General features: G+C 43.5%; 1 long non-coding RNA gene across 1 annotated transcript; it reads right to left on the bottom strand.

Annotated features, from left to right (window-relative positions):
• Positions 1-6331: 6331 nt before the first annotated feature.
• Positions 6332-22387, bottom strand: LOC125519311. Its single transcript, XR_007288215.1, has 3 exons — positions 22281-22387; positions 15812-15815; positions 6332-6542 (listed from the first exon to the last, which is right to left on the bottom strand). It is a non-coding gene; the product is annotated as an uncharacterized LOC125519311 (long non-coding RNA).
• Between the last annotated feature and the right edge of the window lie 220 nt (positions 22388-22607).

Raw genomic sequence — 22607 nt, 5'->3', positions numbered from 1 at the left:
AACATTCAGTTTTTCTACATTAAAACATCAACAAATTTGACTCACTAATATGGGTTAACCTGATAAAACATCTCTAAATTATGCCTCCTGTAAAAATTTAATGTGGCTTGTCACCTCACTCTACAGAGGAAATCATGTACAAGGCAGAGTGCTCAAGATACACATGTACACGACCGTTCTTTCCTAGATCAAATGATAAGGATCGGACCAAGCCGATTATGTTGTTCTGCGAGGAATTTAATAGATGGAGAATATATCTTGCATCTCCTGCTCTAGTTTCTCCTATTGCCAGTCTCCGCTGTGACAGCGGCCATCTGATTTGCTTAAAACTACTGTCAGTACACCTCCTCGTGTCCCATGTCAACAATCGTGATCGATTCACATTCACTATCTCAAGCAACTTAGCACAATATTTTTGTATACGCAACCTAAAGTAACAATATGTATTTAAAGAACAAAGGAGGATATAAACAATCTTGAAAAGCTCTATGTACACCTCCTCCTCTCCCATGTCAACAATCATCAGATTGATTCACTTTCACTCTCTCAACCAACTGGGAAGAAAAGTAACAATATATTAGAGGAGCAAAAAGGAAACAAATAATGATATTTTACTACCAAAATATCAGCAAGAGGTCAAAATCATGCATAGGGACTTCTTTATCTTAACAGGGAAATGAAAACTCCCATAAAACGGCTCTACCTCAAGGTCCTGAAGTGTGATTTGATCTATAAAAAATTGGATTCTTTATGAGATGGTTGGTGGGAATACTAATCCTTATGAACAGAAAGGTAAGCCTCGGCATGCAGAAACTAATACATAGCCTTTCCAGTCCTTGGTTAATTTATCTTCATGCTGAACGATGTTGCCTCGAATAAGCTTTTTTCATCTGTGACGGAATAGAGATTCTATTTCTGATGACAGCAGCCGAATGCGCATGGAAACCCATGTATACATATTGCACATTGTGCCTTCTGAAACTTTAAACAAATTAGTTCTACTCTCCATGTTGATTCTACATGTTCTGAACATGAACATTTGTCCGTCCGATCAACCCAAGATCCACATCTCACCTCCAGAACTATATCTCCGTTCCTGGCCGCCCTGTCATCTTCCTCCAAGCAGATCGGGCAGTTGAGGTAATCGTCGGATATTGGCGCGTCCACCGTCTTCAGTGCCCCGGCCGCCGTCACTGCCAACATCAGGTCGTCTGGAGCTTCCGCCACGCCGGCGTGTGGATGATGTCGGCCATGTTCAGCATCACCATGGCGCGTAGCCCTAGCAGTAACTCAAGAGCATTTTGGCTGTCCAAGCCGACGACGAAATCGGCTATGAGGTCCCCGAAACCACCTTCTTCTTCTTGTTGTGGGAGGTGGTCGCCTTCTTTAGCCATGTCCATGGCATCCGACGACATCAAGCTACCTCGCAATTGCACCGACTACGTACCTACGTGATGGTGAAAGTGAAACTAGATCGGATCGTAGGAGATCGATGTTCAGGAAGTGATGGGAATTGTCGCGCAAGCGATGACAGTGTGTATATACTGAACCAGAGTGCCTCGGGAGTTGGGAGGTACGCTCTCGTGTCAGAGTACGTTCTCGCTGTTTTCTCTCTTGAGAAACATGTCCTGGAAATCGCGAGATACAAGGAGACTCCACCTGAATCTTCTTTTTGTGGGCCGGCCCAGTAATGCAGGGTTTCTTCCTTCTTTTTTGGTTTTTTTTTGCTGTTTTTGTATTTCTTTTAGTTTTTGTCTACTTTTCCTTTTCCTGCAATTTTGCCAGCTTCTTTACTTTTTTTCTCTTTTGGTTTATTTTCACTTTAATATTTTTTCTTTATTTTTGGTTGTATTTTTGGATAAATACAGAAACACACTACTAGGGAAACCCTAGTAGTAGTGCGGGGTTATGGCATAGGAGTAGCACGCGTGGGCGCGCTACTAGTACGGCGCTACAGCTAAAGTTTAGTAGTAGCGCCGGTTTTCACCCGCGCTACTACTAACTCAGATAGCCGTAGCGCTGGCCCAACCCCGTGCTACTGATAGTTATTAGTAGCGAGCCCAGGACATGCGCTACTACTACTCGTCGGTATTCCATTTTTATGTTGCTTTGTAGTGTATTTATACACCGTTATACAAGTTTTAATACAGTAGCAATTTAGAAATTGTTATATCATTATAAGCATGATGAGTTATTACAGTGGGTGAAAGAAACATGGGTTAAATTCAAGTGAAGGCAATATAGTTACTAGTAGTAGTACTTTCGATCTGCACCATGCATAATCCACTTGAGTCTACCCACTAATATAATAACTCATCATGATCATAATGATATAATAACTCAGCATCATCATCATAATAATAACTCATCATCATTATCATAATAACAAGTCATACACATGATCATCATAGTCATCTAACAACTCATCATTGTAGCACATCACTCACCATCCTCATCATAATAACAACTCCTCCTCATCATCATAGTCATAATCAACTGTAGTTAATTGTTCTTAGCACGTGATCATGAGTACTAGCTAGGACCTGCTACCCTCTCTAAGGTAAAATAGCATAAAACAGTATAGCCCCTAACTCTTCATTATGGATAATGGAGATTATCCTCTTTCCAATTCGTGGGCTTCGCACCATGTTGCCTCCAAGTTGCTCCATGCGATCATTCATAACTTTTTCGCATCCTTTGATTGTGAGGTCTTCATCTCTTCGAGATATCGTTTATGCATAGCGGAGAACCATAGGCAGACTTGGACGTAAGCTAATAATATCAATGTGAACTTTTGTATGCATCAAATGAGGCACACAATCCTTCGGGATTTTCTGTTGAAGAGCATAATAATATCGTAGTTAACTATGTAGTATGCAAAAGATGTACTAGTGCATAATAGTAAAATAATCTTACCATGCTATTTCCATGGATGTTACCGCAGTTCAACACGTGGACTAGTGACACGTATTGACCATAGTGTAGAAGAGTTTCATAATTGTTATTGAAAGTCTCAACATCAATTATAAATGAGACAATATGATATTTCTCCTCGTAAATTAGTCCAGAGCCTTCAGTGTAGTAGGTTTTGTCTACTATCTTCCATATATTGTTTGTACAATGAAAATAAGCTGTCAATGGAAATAAGCCGTCTATGATTTTTAAATAAATAATATAAATTACTTAACATATTTATTTGACAAACTCACAAAGAGGTAGAATTGGAAGCGTGTCCACATCCACGCAAATGTCGATATTATCGTCAATTTCAACTTCGGGCCCAAGATCGAAGGTTATTTTCATATCCTCCTTAAGTTCATAGGCCTTGCAAAGTCCTTTTGAAGTTGAGCAACCAAAAATTGAGCTATTTGGTGCATTAAATAGCTTAACTTGAAAAGTGAAATCATGCTTTGTCCTAAGGTGAGCTCTCTTCATGTCTATTCCCTCCATATATTCGAAACCCGGCTTTTCCAAGACATACGGTCTTGCATGACACGGGATGTACTATTTGAATTGTAAAAAATGGAAATTACACGTTAAAAACATACGGTCATGCTTAATTAGGGAAAAATATTTGTCGTTAGGTACCGTAAAAATGTCGAAAGTCTCCTTCAGCACAATGGTGAAGCACATACCGTTTTGCAGATGAGGCAACCCGTCGCACATACCCGTGTCGTCTTAGCAGTAGTCGCATTCAGGAATCCTACCGTCGTCAGACTTCGCAGTAGTCGCACTCAGGGATCCTACCGTTGTTACACATTTCCTGTGTTCATAAGTCAAAGATAAAAAAAATCAACGAAAAATAACAGGAACTCAACACACAGATCATTATTATTCATCACGGGTTGACTGTCGGTCTGTCGAGTCTTTCCTTGAAAACTCTCATCTCACATGGTGCATATGGTGGGCACTCTCTCTTTGATATATTCGACCGTCGGTGATGGTCGTTCCTCCCTTCGTTCCCGAGTGCATTACACCAAAATGTCTTGCGCATGGGAATGAAGGAGGAGCGACCCCCACGACAACAGTTGGGATTTTTCCTCTCTGACATTTGCGACCATCAGTGACGGTCGCTCCTCCGTTCATTCGAAAGTGCATTAAATGAAAATGTCTAGCACCTTCGAATGAAGAAGAAGCGACCCCAACGACAACAGTCGGGATTCTTCCTCTCTCATATTTCGACAGTATATGGCGGACTCTCCCTCATAAATATTGGGGCTGTTGATGATGGTCGCTTCCCCTCCTTCTCTCATGCATTGCGAAGGTATGTCACGGGAAGAAGGAAGAGAAGCGACCCCCATGACAACAGTCGGCATCCTTCCTTCAAGAGAAGACCAAAAGTCATCACACAAGGAGCCCCGACAGAATGACAGTCAACCTGTTACATATATGGATTAATGACATAAAAAGTGACCTATAGGTTGCCAGAATGTCATTTAGTTCATGTTCCAGCAAATCAAGGCACTCAATATTTCTTACTTTATAGCACAAGTCAGACTGAAGTCCACGAAAAATTCCGGCATGAACTTTGCTAAAACAGGACATATCGAGCGCCTAAAATTTGTCAGAATGGAAATTATGTTAGTAGTAATCTTGGCAAGCAAGGTTGTTAGCTGGATTAGATTAGCTAGCGGGCGTTGCGTGTGTGGCTAAGTCTATAGTTGAGTGAAAACCGGATCAAGTAGCTGCGTTGCTTGGCCGGTGCGTTGCATGCATAGAGCCATTTGGGCATGGCGTGCATGTAGTTAGCTGGTTAGTGGCCGGTGTGGTCCGTGCATGCGTGCCTGAGTTAGTGGGGTGTGTAGCCGCTGGCTGTATGGATTGGTCAGACTATTTAAGCAGAGCTGTAGGCCGTGATGGCGGCCAGGGGGGCTAGGAGTAATGCTAGACCTACGTAGTGATTCTTACGTACCTTACGTAATTGATGATTTGACAGTTTTTAATTCGTCATTAGTTGGGGGCACGGGCCGACCCTTGAAATCAGGGAGGGAGGGGGGGGGCGGTTTTGATTACGTTACGCAGTGCCGTTGTAGTGTAGCATTATTGGGGGTGTGGTGTTGGGGCTAGAGATGTAGTCGTGTGCGCGTGTGTTCTCAGCCACGGTGTGTTGCCGACCTCAGTTTGTGCTGAAGGAAAAAAATCGCCATTCGTGTGGTGAGGCGTTTGTGCGCTAGGAAAACACTACCGTGTCCTGTGTCTTCTCTTTCTTCTATCTTCATTCGTGAGACAGAGAGAGAGAGGAGCTGGTCACCGGTGCCAAGAGCAAGCTAGGGCTCGACGCCAACAAATTAATCAACATTTGGGCAAAACGTAGGCCACTCGAAGGTGTTCCCTGCAAAATGCATCCATGCATCGATTTTGTTAGATTTTTCAAAATCAATAATGAAACAAAAGTGCAAAAATCAATAATGCATCCATTCTAGCAAACATACATACATTACATATACTATTTGAATGCACGTGCGTTGCCACGGACAACTAACTTATACATCGAGACATTAATCAAAATATCATTGCAATATTGAGATAAATGGATGATCCTTGCAATTCTTCTCGTGTTGGGAACCCCCACTTCTCCTGGGCGCTCTTGCGGCTCACCACCCCGCGGGCGGGGGTGGCGTCACCGCCATCCCAACCAACCCCTCCTCTCTCCTCTCCCCAATAATGCTACATCTACGTAAAACGTTACGAAAGGTTACGTAATATACCTAAACTAAATCCTCTTCCCCCTTGATTTTAAGGGGGGTGGGCCCATTCCTCCCCCTCTCTTCAATCCTAGCCCACCATGTTGCTATTTACGTTACTTTACGTATGTATTTCACGTAGGTGTAGCATTACTCCTCCTCTCCCTCACCTCTGCTATTGGCTTCCTTCGGCCGACCCACAGTGGCGGCAGGGCACCCCCTCCATCTATTTATCTCCTCCCCTGCTCCCTTAGCATGCTCCATCTCTCTCAATCGTCAACGCATAGAAGATCTCACCCCTTAGGATCCCCCATCCTGGTCAGCCGTGTGGTTGATGCAGGCTGCCGTCGCTAGGTACTGGTGGTGCGGCTCCTCACGCATGTCGACAGACGTGTATGGCGTCCCTAGCTGCCGATGGAAGCTAGAACCACCAGTTGCAACGTGCTCCTGATGTGACCCATTGGCTTCCTTGTGCATCAACCTCCCTTCATTGGTTGCCCTTGTGGTTGCTTCTCTAGGCGCCCAACAGTCGAGATCTAGGGTTTATCACTCTGCGGGTGCAAATTGCAAGCTTTGGGGTGTAGTGGGTGACGGAGTTGCACCGGTGCGGCAACAGGGTGGTCGGCTCAATGCTTGCGGTCACCACCATGTGGATGGTAGGTGATGGTCTGCTCATTCGGCAGAGCGGCAGCTCCGGACAGTGGGATGGCGCGACACAATATTGGCGGGTGTCGCTACGCAGGTGCTCATGTGTTCTCTTGGCTTTTTTGCAATGAGGCGGATCAATCGGGAGGCATCCATCGTGCAAGTGTTAGCTTTGGTGCAACCTCTCCTATTATAGGCGTTGTCTACACCATTCTTTGGCCGGCCATAGCTGATGGACCTGGATGATGGGGATCATATCCAGATACAAAGCTCTGCCCAACTATGTTTGTGTCGGTGATAGCGACACTATCGTGTGTCATTTCCCGCCTTGGAGGTGTCGTCATGGGTGGCCTCCATACACCATGGGCTCTGGGTGTAAACCCTTGGTCTAGCATGTTCCAAACCAGGCGGTCGTGGTGTTGTGACGTCGTTTCCTCCTTGGAGGCTCTGTCGCATCAGCAAGGTCTAAGTTGTGGATGGCAACGTCTTCTCGTCATGTGATGGTTCCATGCTTTGACGGTGGTACTCTCTAGAGCCAAGTTCAGTGAGATGGTTGTGCTCGAAGGCCTCCCTTTTTCGTGCTAGTTTCCATCTGCGCTCTAGGGTGGTGAGAATTTTTCTTTGTTCGACTGTGTGACACCCTTCGTGCTGGGGCGAGGAACTGAGGTTTCCTTTATGCACTAGTAGAAAATGGGCCTATTGTCCCGGTTCGTAAGGGCCTTTTGTCCCGGTTCCTGAACCGGGACTAAAGGGTCATTACTAATGCCCTGTCCCTTTAGTCCCGGTTCAGTCCAGAACCGGGACAGATGGGCCTCCACGTGGCCTGTGCGTGGAGCCCAGGCAGGAGGGCCTTTGGTCCCGGTTGGTGGCACCAACCGGGACCAATAGGCAACCACGCGTCAGCATTTCTGTGGCTGGGGTTTTTGTTTTTTTTGGGGGGGGGGGGGGGTTGGGGGTTTTGAGGGGTTAATTTAGGTGTTTCATGTATTGTGTTAGCTAGCTATAATTAATAGAGAGAAGTGTCCTCTCTTATGTCCGTGATTGGTCGACGCTACGTACTATACATACGTATAGAGAGGACTAGACACGCTAGCTAGCTAGTAAGCAAACAATGGAAACAGAAGATAGTCATGAACATATATGCATACAGAGAGAAGTGATATCGACCACCTCTCCTTCTCCGAGAGATTTGTCGAACAACAAGTTCTCGTATATCTATCCGACACTACCGGCTACATATATACAATAATTATCTCTTACAAATATAATCTCCTAACATACGGACGCTTGGTCCACATAGTATTCTCTGTCTTCAGCGATCACGTGGTCCAGAAAGAATGCCGCCAATTCCTCTTGAATTGCTCGCATGCGAGCTGGTGCTAGGAGTTCATCCCGCTTCCGAAACATCTAATTTGAAGAAGGGGGTCAATATATATGAATGATTGAACTCAACACAAATGATGGTAATGAAATAAAATTGTGAATGTTTTTATTTAAGCACTTCATATTGTTCGTCAGAGTAGCCCCGCTCACAGGTCGTGTGGCGGATGGACTCGCAAACGTAGTATCCACAGAAATCATTCCCTTGTTCCTGCCACAACCACTTTACAAGAAATAGTGGTCAATCAAACTGATAAGAAAGAATGCCAAATGGTATTGATGAAACTAGCGCTTGAATCACTAGGAGATGCGTGGAACATGCTACTATAGTACTAACTTTCGGGTGTCTAAATTGCAGCTTCTTCGGCAGTCCCAGAGCTTTTTTGGTGAATTTTCTCCAAACCCTGCCAGACAAAGAAAACAATTACTTGATATATCAGGAAATAAACAAAGTTGCTGATATGGTGGATAATGATCGATTTAACTTACTTCTCGAGCATTTGAGTCATGTCCGCATAGTCCTGGGGATCTTTTCGTCTCGAGTCTAAGACGGTTACTAGTCCCTGCTCAACCTTAATCTCTAGGAGAATATAGTGGAAACTGCACACGCATGCATAACTCATCAATTACATTACTATAACCTTGACTAATATATAAGGGAAACTGAATATGCACAAGACAGTAACACTCACTTGAAGTTGTAAGGAAAGAGTATTATATCTTTGTTTTCATTTATTACCAACGATCGTAGCAAGTTGGCCTCGGTATCTGCGGCATGAAATTTAACCTCAGTTGCATCTATGAGATTTGTGTTAATGAACCCAATATCACCGATTTGTCTTTTCTTCAATTCGACGATCTTCAATCTGCATAATATAGTGAGGATAATTATAAATACATGCAATGAAAGAGCTGAGCTATATATAGAGAGACTTAGTGACAGAAGTAGTACTACTTACAGACAGTAGCAGGTGACGTTGCTTTATCGAGGGCCAATTGATTGAAAAACTGAAAGAACTCCTCAAATGGAACATGCAATAGTTCAATTCCAACGAGGTCATGCTCCTTTTTAACTCTCACATACGAAGTATTCCTCCCCCCAGACTCTCTGCAAATTTTCAAGTACCAATCATGCAATCTTCGCATCATCGTTGATAGAGATCTTTCATCTTTGATGAGAGGCTTCCCGTACTCGTATCTTTGTATCTGCACCTCCAAGAAATCATAATGTACATCGTCGGGCAGGTAATCTCCAAGATTGCTATAACCGGGCACCATCCTTGGATCATTAGCGACGATGTCGCTAGGCACCTTGAGCGGGGGGCACGATTGCTTCGCTTGTTCGCCGAGCTGGGCAATTTGTTTCCCAGCTCGTCGTTCTTTCAGCCTTTGATCACTGACAGTACTTCCCGATCGCTCCGCTTCAGCAAATGCCTTTCCAATAACGTGCTCATAGTTGCCTTTCGGCGGAGACTTGGGTGGTTTTGTCAGGGCAGCCAGAGTGCGCTTCGCTTTCATCGGATCTACCTTCTCCTCCGGAGGTGGATGTTTCTTTGCTTTCACCCCTTCAAAGAAGTTCCTCACTTCTTCTCGCGCGATCTCGGCGTTCTCCTCCGGGGTCCTCTCATATGGTAACTTCTCTGGAGTCTTCAGAGAATGACCGAATCTGTATGTCCTCCCGCCTCTGGCTGTACTGCTAGACGCCGGCAGAGCAGACGAAGCGGCTGTCTTCTTTACTTGCTTACGAGGCGGAGTAGAAGGACTACGACGCGCCGGAGCAGCCGGAGCAGCGGCGGGTCTCTTCCGCCCTTGCTGACGAGGCGGAGAAGGAGGAGGCTGGCTGCTCGGGCACGCCGGCGCAGGCGGAGAAGGAGGGGGAGTGCCGCCACACGCCGGAGAAGGAGCCGGCCGAGTGCCCTGATCATCACTCGCCGGAGAAGGAGGCGGTGGAGGAGGCGGAGTGCCCTGACTCGCCGGAGGAGGAGGAGGAGGCGGAGGCATCCAGTTCGGAAGGTTGATGAGCTCCTTCCGCCATAGGCATGGAGTCTTCAGAGCAGAACCCAGCCGAGTCTCCCCTTCACCGGTAGGGTGGTCAAGATGGAGGTCCTCAAATACCTCCGTTATTTCATCCACCATCACCCTAGCATATCCTTCTAGAATCGGCCGGCAGTGAAAAGTTGCGCCGGGTTAAGTAGGAAAAACAGAGCCAACAGCCGCCTTGACCTTCATATTAATCCATTGCGTCATAAGGTGGCAATTTTGAGACTCCGTGATAGCATCCACGGGATAGCTGGCAGGAGCCGTCAAGACATGCTCCGGCTGAAGTAGCTTGGTGGAAGCCACGCTGCTTCTCCGCTGAGATGGCGGGGTAGCTTCGGGGGAAGCTTTGGCAGTTCGTTTGCTGCGATTTGCTTCTCGTTCCTCTATCGCTTGTACCCTAGCATGCAGTGCCTGCAGTTGGATCTGCTCCACTTTCTTCCTCCTCTTGTGGCATTTGTAACCGCCTGTATCCAGAAACCCAGCCTTCCAGGGAATGGAGCCTGGCGTGCCTCGTGTCCATCCAGGGTGCTTAGGATTCCCGAGGGCCATTGTGAGCTCGTCGTTCTCTCTGTCTGGAACGAACGTCCCTTGCTGCGTTGCTTCGATATAGTGCTTAAGCCTCTTGACTGGTATTTCCATTTGCTCATCAGTCCAAATGCACTTCCCTGATACAGGGTCCAAGTTTCCGCCAGCCCCGAAGAACCAAGTCCGGCAACGGTCTGGCCAGATAATTGTCTTTGGTTCGATCCCTTTATCAACCAGATCATTCTCAGTCTTGGCCCACTTAGGCCGGGCTACGAGGTAGCCACTTGACCCCGTGCGATGGTGATGCTTCTTCTTCGCAACATTTTGCTTGTTTGTCACTGACATCTTCTTACTCTTTTCCGATGTCTTGTGGGCCACAAATGCGGGCCAGTGATCTCTGATCTTCTCATATCTGCCCTTGAATTCTGGTGTCTCTTTTTTATCGACAGACTTATTCAGCTCGTTCTTCCACGTCCTGAATAGGTCTGCCATCCTCTTAAGAACAAAAGACTTGATTAATTGCTCTTTAACTGGCTTCTCCAGATCATCCTCTGGCGGTAGGGTGAAATTTGACTTTAGCTCAGTCCAAAGATCATTTTTCTGCATATCTTTGACATAAGACGCATCAGGGTCTTCTATAGCCGGCTTTAACCATTGCTGGATGTCGATCGGGATCTTGTCCCTAACCAGAACCCCGCACTGAGAAACAAATGCGTTCTTTGTCCGAATGGTTCAATCGGTTGGCTGTCGGGCGCGATTGCTATGATCTCAAACCTTTCATCCGAGCTCAACTTTTTCTTCGGGCCTCGTTTCTTTACCGAAGTTGTGCTCGATCCGGAGGGCTAGAAAAAAGAATAAAGACTTAATTAATATGTGTACATACCAAAACAATGAATGCATCAATTAGCTAGTCAGCACAGGCTTAACTAATATATATACCTGGCTGGACTCGGTTCGGTCACCGGAGCCGTCATCACGGTCTCCTTCTTGCACCGGCATTGGGTCACCGGAGCCATCATAATCATAGCCAGCTGCTTCCAGACCATCGGTGTCGTTGAGAAACAACGAGCAGACGGTATCACTTCCTCGTGCGATTATGTCCCCGAACAACTCTTCTGGTACTTCGTCTCGGGCGGTGTCCATAGTTTCTACAAATATTTACAACATGTCAATTATTATTCAAACATGACAGATGGATATATTAGTGGCAAACGTAGAACTAATATTAGTTAGTGGCCTCGACGCTGCTTCTCTAGGGTTTGGGGTGGCCTCGACCATGCTTCAAGGATAAAAAAAGAAGAGGAGGAAGAAGAAAAAGAGGAGAAGAAAGAATAGAGGAGTAGAACTCCTCTATTCTTTCTTCTCCTCTTTTTTTCTTCTTCTTCCTCTTTTTTTTATCGGGAACGAGGGTCGTCGAGGGTCGCCGAGCGGTAGAGGAAACCCTAAATAGCAAGTATCGTCGGTGTGAGATACATGTGGCTGTCGGTGTCGGACACTACATCCACGTCCCACAAGTGACGCGGGCGTCGTCGGTGTGAGATACATGTGGCCGTCGGTGTCGGACACTACATCCACGTCCCACAAGTGATGCGGGCGTCGACCCCTCGGCGACCCTAGACCCCCTCACGACCTTCGACCCCTCGGCGACCCTAGACCCCCTCACGACCTTCGACCCCTCGGCGACCGTCGACCCCCTCTCGACCCTCGACCCCTCGGCGACCCTCGACGACCCTCGTTCCTGATAAAAAAGAGAGGAAGAAGAAGTAAAAAAAGAGGAGAAGAAAGAATAGAGGAGAAGATCTCCTCTATTCTTTCTTCTCCTCTTTTTTTTCTTCTTCCTCTTCTTTTTTTATCCTCTTCTTCCTCTCATGTTCGACGACCCTCGACCCCTCGGTGACCCTAGACCCCCTCTCGACCCTCGACCCCTCGGCGACCGTCGAACCCCTCTCGACCCTCGACCCCTCGGGGACCCTCGACCCCCTCTCGACCCTCGACCCCTCGGCGACCCTCGACCCCCTCTCGACCCCTTGACGATCCTAGAACTTTTTTTTCTCCCCGATTACATTTTTTTCTCCGAGAGAGTTCATATGAATATACAAACATTTGTATATTTACAATAATCAATATCACCAAAAAAAAATCTATGAACAGAAAAAAATACTATTTTTTTCTAAAAATCTATCTTTTGCATATATACATGAACATATATATATATACACACACACAAAGAACATATATACATACATATATATATACATTTTTATAAAAATGCAAAAAACAAAAAATCTAAAAAAAGGACATATAAACAGATACATATACTCATACATATACATATAATCAGGAAAAAACATCTATATATTTGCAAAAAAAAACAGGGGGAAGAGGGGGGCGGTGCCGGCCCTGACCAAAGCGAGGCAGAGGCGACGGCGGCGTGGGGCAGCTGGGGCGCGGCGAGGCAGATGCGACGGCGAGGCAAAGGCGGGGCGGCGACGGCGTCGGGGTAGAGCGGGGAGGTGATGGCGCGGGCGGGGTGTGAATCGCGCAGCTTGGCAGTGTCGTCGGCGCGGGCAACTGCAGAGATGAAATGAAAAACACTAAGTCTTTGCTTATATAGCAAAGCCACTGGTCCCGGTTCGTGGCACAAACCGGGACCAATGCCCCGCTTTAGTCCCGGTTGGTGCCACCAACCTGGACCAATGGCCTTGCGCTGGCGTGATGGTGGGAGTTTAGTCCCACCTCGCTAGCTGAAGAGCTCCCGCACCTGTTTATAAGCCATGCTCAGTGTTCCCTTTCAAACTCCTCTGAACTGCAGGCTTACGGGCCTAATGAGACACTGCAATGCCTGTGGGCCTACTGGGCCTGCTGCGGGCCTGAATCTTGGCCCATGGTTGGGTTTCTAGTCGTATTCAGGCCGTGCTGGCCCAGTAGGTGGCATTTTTTTTGCTATTTATTTTTTCATTTCTACTTAGAACTAAATACTTATAGTTTTTTGAGTGATTTCTTTTTTCTTTTAGGTCACAAAAATTATAAAATTTCTGTTAGTGCCATTAGTTTTAAAATTTGAATAGTTTAAATTTAAATTTTTTAAAATTTGTGTGAATCAATAGTTTATGAATAACTTTACTATAAAAATTGATTTTTGAGTCATTCTTTTTCCTGCTATTTAATATTACCGTGTTTTAAAATTATACTCAATTTGGTAATTTTAGTTAGTCATAACAAATATTATTGGTATTTTTTTTCTTTTTTGCTATTTATTTTTTCATTTCTACTTAGAACTAAATACTTATAGTTTTTTAGTGATTTCTTTTTTCTTTTAGGTCACAAAAATTATAAACTTTCTGTTAGTGCCATTAGTTATAAAATTTGAATAGTTTAAATTTGAATTTTTTAAAATTTGTGTGAATCACTAGTTTATGAATAACTTTACTATAAAAATTGATTTTTGAGTCATTCTTTTTCCTGCTATTTAATATTACTGTGTTTTATCATTATACTCAATTTGGTAATTTTAGTTAGTAATAACAAATATTATTGGCATTTTTTTCTTTTTTGCTATTTATTTTTTCATTTCTACTTAGAACTAAATACTTATAGTTTTTTCGTGATTTCTTTTTTCTTTTAAGTCACAAAAATTATAAACTTTCTGTTAGTGCCATTAGTTTTAAAATTTGAATAGTTTAAATTTGAGTTTTTTAAAATTTGTGTGAATCACAAGTTTGTGATTAACTTTACTAAAAAAATGAACATAGATGCACCTATAGAGAAAATTCAACCTAAATCATAATCAATTTCTATGAATTTCAAAGAAATTCATTATGAATTTAGGTCAAATTCCCTGTATAGGGGCATCTATTTTCACTTTGAGAGGAGCTCAACAAGGCAGAGAGGGACGGGCTTATAAACCGGTGTGGGCGCCCTTCGGTTGGCGAGGTGGGACTAAATTCTGAGCACAACGAGGACCAACCCTTTAGTCCCGGTTTGTGCCACAAACCGGGACTAATGGTCATGGGCCAGGGGCGAGCCCTATTTCTTTCCAGTTTTTTTGTTTTATTTTCTGCATTATTTATTTTCTTTTTTTTGCTTTATTTTTAATTCTTTTTTGCTTTTAGTTTTAGAAAAATTATAAACTTTCTGTTAGTGCCATTAGTTTTCAAATTTGAAAACACTTTTTTTGTTTTTCTATTTTCTTTGTTGCTTTATTTATTTTATTTTGTTTCTACTTACAACAAAATACTTATTGTTGCTATTTTTTATTTTTTTTCCAGTTTTTTTGTTTTGTTTTCTATATTATTTATTTTCTTTTGTTTTTTGCTTTATTTTTTAATTCTTTTTGCTTTTAGGTCAGCAAAATTATAAACTTTCTGTTAGTGCCATTAGTTTTTGAAAAATTATAAACTTTCTGTTAGTGCCATTAGTTTTCAAATTTGAATAGTTAAAATTTGAATTCTTTGAAATTTGTGTGAATCACGAGTTTGTGATTAACTTTACTAAAAAAATGAACATAGATGCACCTATAGAGAAAATTCGACCTAAATTCATAGTTTTCAAATGAACTCTGAAAAAGTTGGCATAGCATACTCGTGTGTTACAAAGTTGGCATGATATCATCATAATAGTTGCGGGAGAAAGTCTTCACTTTTTCTTTGCTTGTGTCATTTGCTTATTGCGCCGTAACCATGGATAATCCTCATCGTTTATCAGGATGCTTGGGTCAGCCTTGACATTGAAGGGAGGAATTTCATGAAACTTGTCATAATCTTCAGACATGTCTGTCTTGCCCTCCACTCCCAGGATGTCCCTTTTTCCTGAAAGAACTATGTGGCGCTTTGGCTCATCGTATGATGTATTCGCTTCCTTATCTTTTCTTTTTCTCGGTTTGGTAGACATGTCCTTCACCTAGATAACCTGTGCCACATCATTGGGTAGGACGAACGGTTCGTCAGTGTACCCAAGATTTTTCAGATCCACTGTTGTCATTCCGTACTGTGGGTCTACCTGTACCCCGCCTCCTGACAGATTGACCCATTTGCACTTAAACAAAGGGACCTTAAAATCATGTCCGTGGTCAGGTTCCCATATGTCCACTATGTAACCATAATATGTGTCCTTTCCACTCTCGGTTGCTGCATCAAAGCGGACACCGCTGTTTTGGTTGGTGCTCTTTTGATCTTGGACGATCGTGTAAAATGTATTCCCATTTATCTCATATCCTTTGTAAGTCAATACAGTCAAAGATGGTCCCCTGGAGAACAAGTACAGCTCATCAAAAACAGTGTTGTCACCTCTGAGACGTGTTTCCAACCAACTGCTGAAAGTCCTGATGTGTTCACATGTAATCCAGTCGTCGCACTGCTCCAGGTGATTGGAGCGCAGACTGTTCTTGTGTTCATCGACATACGGGGTCACCAAGGTAGAGTTCTGTAGAACTGTGTAGTGTGCTTGAGACCAAGAATATCCGTCCCTGCATATTATTGAGTCACTTCCAAGAGTGCCTTTTCCAGTCAGTCTCCCCTCATACCGCGATTTAGGGAGACCTATCTTCTTAAGGCCAGGAATGAAGTCCACAAAAAACCCGATAACATCCTCTGTTTGATGGCCCCTGGAGATGCTTCCTTCTGGCCTAGCGCGGTTACAGACATATTTCTTTAGTACTCCCATGAACCTCTCAAAGGGGAACATATTGTGTAGAAATACGGGCCCCAGAATGACAATCTCATCGACTAGATGAACTAGGACATGCGTCATGATATTGAAGAAGGATGGTGGGAACACCAGCTCAAAACTGACAAGACATTGTGCCACATCACTCCTTAGCCTTGGTACGATTTCTGGATCGATCACCTTCTGAGAGATTGCATTGAGGAATGCACATAGCTTCACAATGGCTAATCAGACGTTTTCCGGTAGAAGCCCCCTGAATGCAACCGGAAGCAGTTGCGTCATAATCACATGGCAGTCATGAGACTTTAGGATCTAAAACTTTTTCTCTGGCATATTTATTATTCCCTTTATATTCGACGAGAAGCCAGTCGTGACCTTCATACTGAGCAGGCATTCAAAGAAGATTTGTTTCTCTTCTTTCGTGAGAGCGTAGCTGGCAGGACCTTTATACTGCTTCGGAGGCATGCCGTCTTTTTCGTGCAAATGTTGCAGGTCCTCCCGTGCCTCAGGTGTATCTTTTGTCTTCCCATACACGCCCAAGAAGCCTAGCAGGTTCACGCAAAGGTTCTTCGTCACGTGCATCACGTCGATTGAACAGCGGACCTCTAGGTCTTTCCAGTAGGGTAGGTCCCAAAATATAGATTTCTTCTTCCACATGGGTGTGTGTCCCTCAGCGTCATTCGGAACAGCTAGTCCGCCGGGACCCTTTCGAAAGATTACGTGTAAATCATTGACCATAGCAAGTACGTGATCACCGGTACGCATGGCGGGCTTCTTCCGGTGATCTGCCTCGCCTTTGAAATGCTTGCCTTTCTTTCGACATTGATGTTTGGTCGGAAGAAATCGACGATGGCCCAGGTACACATTCTTCCTGCATTTGTCCAGGTATATACTTTCAGTGTCATCTAAACAATGCGTGCATGCGTGGTATCCTTTGTTTGTCTGTCCTGAAAGGTTACTGAGAGCGGGCCAATTGTTGATGGTCACGAACAGCAACGCCTTTAGGTTAAATTCCTCCTGTCTGTGCTCATCCCACATACGTACACCGTTTCCATTCCATAGCTATAAAAGTTCTTCAACTAATGGCCTTAGGTACACATCAATGTCGTTGCCGGGTTGCTTAGGACCTTGGATGAGAACTGACATCATAATGAACTTCTGCTTCATGCACATCCAAGGAGGAAGGTTATACATAGATAGAGTCACGGGCCAGGTGTTGTGATTGCTGCTCTGCTCCCCGAAAGGATTAATGCCATCCGTGCTTAAAGCAAACCATACGTTCCTTCGGTCCTTTGCAAACTCATCCCGGTACTTTCTCTCGATTTTTCTCCACTGCGACCCATCAGCGGGTGCTCTCAACTTCCTGTCTTTCTTACGGACCTCACTGTGCCATCGCATCAACTTGGCATGCTCTTCGTTTCTGAACAGACATTTCAACCGTGGTATTATAGGAGCATACCACATCACCTTCGCAGGAACCCTCTTCCCGGGGGGCTCGCCGTCACCAGGGTCATCTCGTCTGATCTTATACTGCAATGCACCGCATACCGGGCATGCGTTCAGATCCTTGTATGCACCGCGGTAGAGGATGCAGTCATTAGGGCATGCATGTATCTTCTCCACGTCCAATCCTAGAGGGCATACGACCTTCTTTGCTGCGTATGTACTGTCGGGCAATTCGTTATCCTTTGGAAGCTTCTTCTTCAATATTTTTAGTAGCTTCTCAAATCCTTTGCCAGGCACAGCATTCTCTGCCTTCCACTCCAGCAATTCCAGTACGGTACCGAGCTTTGTGTTGCCATCTTCGCAATTGGGGTACAACCCTTTTTTGTGATCCTCTAACATGCGATTGAACTTCAGCTTCTCCTTTTGAATTCCGCATTGCGTCTTTGCATCGACAATGACCCGACGGAGATCATCATCATCGGGTACATCGTCTGGTTCCTCTTGATCTTCAGCAGCTTCACCCGTTGCAGCATCATTGGGCACATCGTCTGGTTCCTCTTGATATTCACCAGCTCCCCCCGTTGCAGCATCACCGTATTCAGGGGGGCACATAGTCATCATCGTACTCTTCTTCTTCGCCGTCTTCCATCATAACCCCTATTTCTCCGTGCCTCGTCCAAACATTATAGTGTGGCATGAAACCCTTGTAAAGCAGGTGGGAGTGAAGGATTTTCCGGTTAGAGTAAGACCTCGTATTCCCACATTCAGTGCATGGACAACACATAAAACCATTCTGCTTGTTTGCCTCAGCCACATCGAGAAACTCATGCATGCCCTTAATGTACTCGGAGGTGTGTCTGTCACCGTACATCCATTGCCGGTTCATCTGCGCGCATTATATATAATTAAGTGTCCAAATTAATAGAAGTTCATCATCACATTAAAACTAAAGTACATACATAGTTCTCATCTAACAACATATAGCTCTCCAGATCATCTAATTAATTAAACCATAGATTGAAACTATGTAAAACATTTCAATGCAAAAACAAATGCGATCATAATCGCAACCAAGGTAACAATTGATCCAACGGCATAATGATACCAAGCCACGGTATGAATGACATATTTTCTAATCTTTCTAATCTTCAAGTGCATTGCATCCATCTTGATATTGTGATCATCGACGACATCCGCAACATGCAACTCCAATATCATCTTCTCCTCCTCAAATTTTTTTATTTTTTCCTTCAACAAATTGTTTTCTTCTTCAACTAAATTTAACCTCTCGACAATAGGGTCGGTTGGAATTTCCGATTCACATACATCCTACATAAATAAAATCTATGTCACGTTGGTCGGCATAATTTTCATAAACAATAAATGAACCAATAGTTATAAAGATAATATATATACCACATCCGAATCATAGAGAGGACGAGGGCCGATGGGGGCGGATACCAAAACCATCGCACTATATAAGATGCAATAATAAAAGTAAGAAAATAATACAAGTATCTATGTAAACATACAAGTAAGAATATTTTTTCCTTTCAAAAAGAAGATAAGAACAAGAGGCTCACCACGGTGGTGCCGGCGATGAGCTCGGCGCGGGTGATCGACGGCGGTGAAGACGGGGACGGGGCGTGACGAACCGCTAAACCTAGACAAATATCGAGGAAAATGGAGCTTGGAGAGGAGAAAGCTTAAGTAGTGTGGCTCGGGCATTCCATCGAACACCTTGTGTGCATAGGAGGTGAGCTAGAGCACCACCAAGCCCTCTCCCCCTCGGCCACGAAAAACAGAGCAGTGTGCTCTGATCTTACGCGAGGGGGTATATATAGGCACCTCATTGGTCCTGGTTGGTGGCATGAACCGGGACTAAAGGGGAGCCTTTGGTCCCGGTTCAAGCCACCAACCAGGACCAATGGTGGTGGGCCAGGAGCGAGGCCCATTGGTCCCGGTTTGTCCCACCAACCGGAACCAAAAGGTCCAGACGAACCGGGACCAATGGCCCACGTGGCCCAGCCGGCCCCCTGGGCTCATGAACAGGGTCCAATGCCCCCATTGGTCCCGGTTCTGGACTGAACCGGGACTAATGGGCTGACGCGGCTTGGACCTTTGCCCCCTTTTCTACTAGTGATGGCGAGGGAACATGATGAGGCAGTTCTGTCAGACAATCAGGTGATGGCATTGGCATAGCTTCGTTTGACAACCGGTCTCCTTCTCGAGTTTGTTTCCTTCGCAGTGTTGGTCCTTCAATCACTTTGTTGCTGCTCCTAGGCATCCCTGTATGTATCTTGCCGTAGTTTTTTTCCTTTTGTTTTGCAGTGTTGCGTTAAGTTGTACCATTGGTTGTAAGAGCTTCATTAATTTAAAGGCGGACTCCAACCTCTTTTCCAAAATAATGTTGAGACAAATATCGCCTTACACTTGCTTCTGATAAAAATACAAATATGATGTACATTTCTTGGCAATCTGCTTGTCTATTACACAATGGCTTACAATATTGTTATTGAACAATTCGCCAATCCGAGCATAATACCAAAACAGTATTTACCATGCATTTTGTTTTCCCTGTCCAAACTCAAAGGAGACCAAGGCACTTCTTCTCCTTTCAGTTTCTCGGTTATCTTTCAGTTTTGGATTCGTCTCACTTGTCAAACCAGTGCTCTCAGATTCCTCCAGGGCAATCAGAAAGATCAAGGCAAAAGATTGCAACGATAATTAGATGAATTGTCCATATTTTTACTATTATTGAGTGCAACAATACAAATTTTCACAATTCATAGGAACATCCAGCTTCCTATGCTAAACATGTGTGGGATAGTATCAGTTTTAATACAAAAAATGTCCTGGTTTTAATACAGAAATGTGTGCATAAAAATATAAATTTCTTGTGACTAGGTATTCCTACTTGTATCACAATATTCTTGTATGCTAGCATGCTTCCTTGCATTTGATTTTAGCATGGAGGAAAATAATTTATTGACTCAACAAGCTGCTTCCTTCAAGACACTACTCATGTTTTTCTTTATTGAAAAATAGAAGAAAGACATCATTCTAGCAACAAGCAGTCAGTCCTAGTACCCAGCATGGAGTACCTCACACCATGACATCACCAGATAGAATAGCCAGCATGGAACATTCCATTATACTCCCTCCGTTCCTAAATATAAGCCTTTTTAGATATTCCAATATGGAACTATATACAGAGAAAAATGAGTGAATCTACACTCCAAAATATGTCTATGGTATTCAAATCTTTAAAAGGGCTTATATTTAGAAATGGAGGAAGTAGTACCCATACATGAGTCCCAGGAGATTGAGAAACATTTCCTTCCGTAGCATTTAGTCCCCATGATTTGCTAGAGCCATGGAGTTGCATTCATTGATTCATAACTTCAAAAGGCACATAGATAAAAGATGCAAGTGTATCTCCTGGAATGAGCCTGAAAAAGCTTATGTGGTGTCAAGGAAGCAACACATTATTCCAATGGAAAGGCAAATTGTATCAGTGCATCATTACATGAGTGACAAAACAAGAAGACCAGAGAAGTCTCAATCTGGAAAGACCCCGTGCATTGTTTGGCACTAAAAATCAGAGAGGATAACTTATTCAGAACTCCATGTAGTCAGCATGTAAAAAATTCTGTTCTGTCTCTAAATCATAGTAACATGCTGAGAACAATTCTAAAATGTTAGGCTAATACATAAACCTTTGTATTTATTGGGACTCTTAGTATCTACAGATAGTTCCTGCTTGTTTTATGTTTCATTTTTACTATCATACAAATATATTCATAGGTGGGACAATCATTTATCTATTCTTTGATAAGTGTAACACAAATACCACATCACCAATTCTTTAAAAGCACGATAATGGCATTTTGGTTTATTTTAGTAAGAAGAACATGTGTTGAAACTGTAAAAAAAGTCAAGGAAATTATGAAATTACAGTATAAGATTAGGTAACCTCAGACCATGTTTACTTTTATTGGATTCTAGAAGAATCGTAAAAGAAAATGAAACATTACATCATGGGAACAAACATGCCTCGCGACAAGAATAGTGATAGAAGGAAATACCGACATGGGTAGGTAAAAAATACAAGCTCACCTCCAGAATCCTTTATATTCCAGATTGTTTTAACGCAACATAATACATAATCATGTATAGTGTTTTTCGCACCACGAGGAGAGAGACATCTTTCTCTCCACTCCTTCCCCTCCACATTCATTCTTGTCGCCATGTCTGAGCCCTCTTTTTAAAAATTTGAACTTCTAAAAAATCTTGCACTTTATAAACAAAACTATGTGTGAGGAAAATGTCTATGCTGAAATATACAAACTTCAGACGTCATAATATAATAGCACAATCATTTTACCTTGGAAGAAAACCATATGCGAAGAACATGTGTATGAAAATGAACAAGTGAGTCCTAAAAGCCTGTTAAATGAGTCACTAGAGGTCTTATCGACACTGCATGACCTCTGACCTGCGTGGTTGCTTGGTTAAGGCGTGATTGTTCCCTGCATTGAGGAAATAACTTTGCTATTTTGATGCCAACATAAGAGGAAGCATTGAAAGGAAAAAGAAAAAGTGAGCTTTGAGATAGTTAACATGAGGAATATGATCTACAAGTTTTGAGGGGCATCATTCTTTTCCTTCTTCCATTAGCGGCAATGGTAGGTGGGTTAGTACCCGATTGTTGTGCCTCTGCGGCTCTGTGTGATAGCTCTTCTTCTAGAAAAGTACAATGTAGCTTAGCATTAGTTCCAGTTATATAGTAAAATTCTGAAGAAAATTTGATGAGGTAATATAGCATACATGTGCATACTTTGATCAGTCAAATGCAAGAACTTAGAAGTTCTGTTTTTAGCTATTCAGTCAGACGGAACATATATTAGATCACAACAGATATGCAGGTTTTGAAAAATAATTGGCACTATAAGTCTCTCCCGCTACTCTGTTCTATAATAGCAAGGAAAGAGCAGGCAATTGAACAGAATACGACCATGTGTGTCGATGGTCAGGATTCATTACTGTATGTCTAGTTTATTGTAACAGCTCAAAGATCACAGTAAATCACACATTCAGTATTATTAGCACCATATGGACTGGATCCAGTGCCAACAAGAAGCTAGAACAAACTTAACCACATCAACTTCAATACTGGTAGAGCTACAACTCCATGTCTACCATACTGGGTGGTTTGACAAA

The sequence above is a fragment of the Triticum urartu genome, chromosome 7, assembly GCF_003073215.2.
Source record: "Triticum urartu cultivar G1812 chromosome 7, Tu2.1, whole genome shotgun sequence".
NCBI lineage: Eukaryota > Viridiplantae > Streptophyta > Magnoliopsida > Poales > Poaceae > Triticum > Triticum urartu.
This window is presented reverse-complemented; position numbering and strand designations above follow the sequence as displayed.